Source organism: Liolophura sinensis, chromosome 8 (genome assembly GCF_032854445.1).
Source record: "Liolophura sinensis isolate JHLJ2023 chromosome 8, CUHK_Ljap_v2, whole genome shotgun sequence".
NCBI lineage: Eukaryota > Metazoa > Mollusca > Polyplacophora > Chitonida > Chitonidae > Liolophura > Liolophura sinensis.
In genome coordinates this window covers 33,282,270-33,288,307 of record NC_088302.1, presented here as the reverse complement: position 1 = coordinate 33,288,307, position 6,038 = coordinate 33,282,270, and the positions used below count along the sequence as shown (strand labels likewise).

Here is a 6,038-nt window from a genome sequence, read left to right as displayed (position 1 = left end):
ATAATAGTATTTTCATCGGGGACTCTGTTGATCCCCTTGCCTTTATTATTTGGGAAAACTGGGAGAAAAGATGTCGTGTTAGGCATTGTCCCGTTGACGGTCTGGAATAAGAGAGATCGTCCTCCGTGCTGTCGTGAATTTATACCACGGAAGGGTTGCTGGTGATGAGGGGGGATGGGAGTTGGGGTGGGGCTGGTGTCGTTATAATGTTACCTCACATGACATTAACGCATGCGGTACAGCACAAGAATCACATGTTACAATATTAGCTATAGGCATATTGCACCGACCTCGGGCTATGAAGTGCATATAATAAATGTAGGCCTAAACGTAAATGTTGGATATCGTTTGCAACACATTACTTTCTATGTTGCTATATAAGAGAAATGCCGAAAACTCGAGAACAAGCAAGCATGTTGATGTCTATATAATTCAGTTTTATTAAAGCATCTTCAAAACTGAATGACTGTTGCGTGCGTCGAATAATGAAGATTGTTTAAAACGAAATTACAGAAACCAACATGCGGTGCCTTAAACATGCTTATTATACCTCAAAATATTCAGTAGAAAACATTATACATTGCTGAAATGCTGAAACGAACAAATTGTTTACAAGTATGATTTGAGAAATATCACAACAAAAAGATTAAAGTGTATCCATATGTGTCAAAATTTTGAAATTCTTTCAATGTAACATGGATCAATCAATATGCATGGAAGGAAAACCAGAATGCCATGTGCATATAGCCAGTTGAAATGTATGAATTTGGATTGATTGATTGACTGATTGATTGATTATTTCGTTGATTGGTTAACGCTATGCCCAAGATTTTTTCACTAATGCAATGAAGATCGGCAGTCACTGTATTTATTTGATTTATTTTACTGGTGTTTTACGGCTTACTCAAGAATATTCCACATATACGACGGCGGTCAGTATTACGGTGAAAGGAAACTGGACAGAGCCCGAAGGAAACCCACGAGAGTTCTCTAGTTACTGCAAGACTTTCCCACCACAATCACTGTACAACACGGTATATGTATTTATTTATTTGTTTGGCTGGCATATAATAACGAAATAATTTTCTGGTGGGTGCCAGTTTTATGAGAGTAGGAAATCCGGAGTCGAAATTTGCCACGTGTGAGATGTGAGTTTTACGCACAGAGCGATCTCAAGGTATTCGCCATTCACAATGTTATTTCCAATGATCACATCATGCAAAGACTGTACCTGACGGCCTTACAACCCCTTTATTGCCATCAAGGCTCAACGTAAAGTATGGTGTTGCACGAATGTGCACAAAAATGTGGTGTAGACATACAAATTTACGTACCGGTCGTAGGTATGTAGGAAGGTCTTCCAGCAACTTGCGGATGGTCGGACTTTTTTCCAGGATCTGCCTGGTTTCCTCCTACCAGAATTCGGCGGCGTGTAAGTGAAATATTCTTGAATATGGTGTGAAACTCCAGTTACAGAAATAAATATAACTTTTCGTATGGAAACTAAAGTTAATAGCGTAGGTCTATGTAAATACACGGATATACTGTGCTCATAGAGCGGGTGTTCCGGTGTCTTGATGTGTTCAACATTTGCACTGGGCCAGTGATCGGAGGCAGGAGGTCATGTGTTTCCTTACATACAACATATGTAAATAGTGTTATAGACGCAATTCATGCCTCAACCGTCCGAAAATGTCATGAGCCATGCAATGATCTTTTTCATGCATGTTTTATAAAAATAAATTCAAAAGCTTCTGAGCAAATGTTTATGTAATATTAACAAAAGTTAGAGTTACCTACATGAATGAAGAAACATACAAAAAATCGCAAAAGTGAAATAAATATTCTTAAGTACGGCGTAAAACACTAATCAAATAATCAAATAATTAAATAAATAAATCACCAAATGGAGAAATCAAACCAATAAATAAACAAATAATCCATAACACCAAATCCCCCTCTCAGTAGTCCACCGCCAGATACCTGACGCAAAGTCGCAATCGAAGTATTGTAATGATGTCAGTATATAAACTTGTGCAGACCTACCTGAACTAGATTTCAGCTGGAGCATATACATACAGAATATATGGGCTGGGTATCATCAAAAGGCGTGCAAAGTTGTGCAATTAAAAACTGAGTTTGTGTGTTAAAGTGCAATTGCACATAAAATGTAGGTCCGCAATGCTTATAGGGGCTTGCATATGCTTACCTTGCATATTTCTACCTTGTAACCCGTTCCACGTGTTAGTGACCCAAGGTAGACGACTTGTAAAATATGATCAAACTAGCGTATATTGTCTGATTATCTCCCTTGTTCTAACGCATATAGATTATGTCTGAAGTTGACCTACGCAGTATATCATGTCGTACGTAGGATCCTGGATACATCTATTAAGAGTGTACAAATTATATATACACGCTGTGTGCGTATCCGTTGCATCTGTTGGCCATCTATATATTTTGAAGAGTTAGATAATGACTACGCCCTAAATTACAAAATAACAATTCTAAAACATTCTTACACAGACCGGCTTAGATAATATGAATTTGAATGTGAAAACTGAAAAAGACACCGGTATCTTTGTTTTGTTTCGTTTAAGCTTTGATGAATATAGAGGCCTACATTGGAAGTCCACAGAGGGGTTTAAATAGTCAACTGGGGCTGATCATACACGAAGGCCTATACATGTTGGTCTGAAGACAGCCGCAGTTTAGCCTGAATGACAAGAAAAAAAATGCTAGTTTATTAAAAGCCAGTCTGCAGAATACAGAGGGCGACGGAAACAGTCAGGATTCTTTCCAATATTTTCTGCGGATACTTCTCTTCATTATAACATCTTTTCAAAAAGTCTCCTTTCAAAGTCTTTCTAAGCTTGGTTTATTTGATTGGTGGTGTTCAAACCCTCTCCCCGTCCGTCTCCCACCTACCATCCCGCCAGACCTTGAAATTACCCATCAGGGAGTGGGCTAAATGCAGCAGCAGTATGGTGTAGCTTTTTCATTCCTTGAATATAGACGAGAATTTCATTGTTTTTATTATATGGTATCAAAATATGTTTTCTTCGTGTGGATTTGGCGATTTTGTTTCATTATCAGATCTATTTACAGTTCTATATTTACTGTCACCCGTTTGACTTCCGGGTTATTTTATTGGCGGTAATTTCACGTTTATTTTCCGTGTCAAACGTGATTCATTCTTGGCTGTTGTACACACTAAAGGAGGTTTTCGAATAAATGGAAGACACGCGGGATAAAGGAGAACTTATGAAGGTAAACAATCGTGCATTAGTGAATATAAACAAGTGACTGATATGTTGAAATGGAACTTAAGAAGTTCGGCAGGAAATGGCATGATAGCCGTCGTTGTTGTTGCGGCAGCTCAGTTGGCATGTTGCAACATGCTAACTCAGTACTTGTTATACCTGCTATTAATACATGAACACTTCGACCATTATTTAAATACATAAATTGGGATTGTATGAATCTTTTGTTTAGGGACGAGTCAAGTTACTTCATCTAGATGGGCTCTTTGCTTTACGATGAATGTCAGAATTTTAAAATAGCACACACAGTCATAATTTAGCCAGCAAAATGGTCTCCCTCCATACATAACATTCTGACATTTACCTTGTCGACAAGATCTACTGACGTAGTACATTCAACATTGTTGAATTAACTCAGTCCATTTTGATGGACTAGAGTCAAGTTCAGTTAAGTTGGCTGTTGTAAAGACATGGTTGCTACCTGTGATGAACTCTTAAAGTTTATTGTGTGTAGAATGGGGAATTGTAAAACTGAGGTTACTGTCCATGGTTTGTCGTTGACCTGTTTTTTAGATGCTCATTGTGAAAAATCAGATTCTTCTAGAAACTGACATCATACCTCTGCCACGTGATGTACCCCAGTCTTACAACTATAGAACTACGGTGGTTGTCGTAGTGTAAAGCTCACTGTATGCTGCAGCACATCATTGTTTGGCTGTCTGGTCACCCCTTAAATGTGAAGGCCTTTTGTCAGCACATGGATGGCCTAGGACACTTTAATTGTTACTCCCCAGTAGGAGACTTGTGTTGAAATAATTGAGTCCCAAATAAAGTGATGATGTCTAAGATTTCTAGAGTCTAAGATTTCAAGAATTAAAAGGGGAGCTTAAAGGAGAAGAAAAGGTAAAAATGATGCCAAAATCAGGTGAAAGAGGGTCAAAACTTATTTGCAAATATGATATTTTTTTGGATATTTTTTTTTCAAGAGAAAAGGGTATTTGAAAATATTTTTGTATGGTGGGTATTTGGGACCAACTTTTGGTATTTATCATTGTTGCATAATAATATTCTGAATAAGGATGTGATGGTTGTCTAATAAATTTATTTGAAGGTAAATTTGCTGTTTATATTGAAACATGCATTTAACCTAAATTGTGGTAATGTTTATGAACACAGTAAAAATATGAATATGATCCAAATTGAGGTTTAATACATTTATTAGCTGAAAAGAACAAATTCTAGTGCAAAAATATTTATTGAACCTGTGTTACATCATTAAACAAAGACTGTAAATACCAAAAGGTGGTCCCAAATACCCAGCATAAAAAATTATTTTTAGTGCCTTTTTCTCCTTCAGAAAACATCAAAAAATATATTGAAGACCACATTTAGGAATAACTTTTCACACTCTGCAGTTTAAGTAATTTTTATGTTTTCTCCACCTTTAAGGGGAATGGAAAAGGGTTGTTATTGATTGGCCTGTCATTAGTACATTAAGCCAGATCCAAGTCTCAAGTTACAATGGCTATTCCTTCAAGGTCCAACCTAAAGACTGGAATGCATGACAGACCGGGTTTAATTGTGTGAAGACTGGATGGAATAGAGGAGTTGGGTTGGTCGGCTATATGTGCATATAAATGACTGTAATATTTGCACTTTGAACTTTTGCATGGACATTTAGCAAGGTAACAATCTGCAGTATAGCGTCTTTAAATCAAAGACATTTTTTTTTCTTGTTCCAGGTGTTAAAGTCATAATACTTTCTACATTATGCTGTGCTGACCACGTGATGGAGGTTACCAGGAAGTCATATACATTTACATATGTCTGAGATGTGTTATCACCAATAGCTAGAGCTCAGATCAAGAAGCAAAGATGAGTCGTAAAGGTGGACAATCGTCGAGTCGTGACATTGGTTTGATGTTTTTCACCAACCTTCAGCTGCTTGGCTTTGACTCAGCAGCAATGTCAGCCATGTACTCCATTCCATTTAACAGGTGACACATTTACAGCTATAAACTTAACAGCTTATGGAAATAAAATTTCGAAAGAATAAAGAAACACACTACATTTAGGTATCTTTCAAGTTTTGAAAAATATTTTAACGCAGTGTATTGATCTTCTGTACAATAATGTAGAGTATAACTGAACATTATAATTTAATTTATTAGGACAAATGAGAATGATGACTTATGACAGATCTCTGGAGAGGAGTTATCACTTTCTTTTCTCGAAATGTTTCTTAAGAAAAGCAGTGCTTTATCATGGCTTCATTTAAAAATCTGCGTGATTTTAAATCAGAATCAGAGTTTCTACGGGATTCCCCATCTCCCATCTGACTTACCCAGCTTCCCCCTTGCCTCCCTCCGCCATAGATCATCTGCCAGTGTACGAAAACTATACATGTATGCAACTCCTAAAAAGTGAAGGTGTCCTGGATCATGTCCAACAACTAGGTAACTTCAGGTGTTTATATATGAAACCTACCTTGCCTCATGAAGTGTTGCTTATGTTTCTGCTTGCAGGGATATGTTCAAATTGCCGAACAAAAAGGGGTATGAAGTGGTGGTGCATTTTCTGTTCAGTAGGCTGAATCTGACCATGTGTAGAGAACAGTTCAGGTAGGTTGTGTATGTTAGAATAGACATGCCGAAATTTTAAAAGAAAGACAGCAGGTAATATTTTCTTACATGTAGTTATTTCAGACGAAGGGTGAAATCATCGAAATCAGCCAAAAACAGCCAACAGCCATATTTGACCCGCTTGGTAGCTCTA

The 6,038-nt window shown here is 37.3% G+C and overlaps 1 long non-coding RNA gene across 1 annotated transcript; it reads left to right on the top strand.

Moving 5' to 3' along the window:
* The first annotated feature begins 3,145 nt into the window (after window positions 1-3,145).
* On the top strand, window positions 3,146-5,884 carry LOC135472274 (uncharacterized). Its single transcript, XR_010444515.1, has 3 exons — window positions 3,146-3,270; window positions 5,006-5,260; window positions 5,789-5,884. It is a non-coding gene; the product is annotated as an uncharacterized LOC135472274 (long non-coding RNA).
* Window positions 5,885-6,038: the final 154 nt, after the last annotated feature.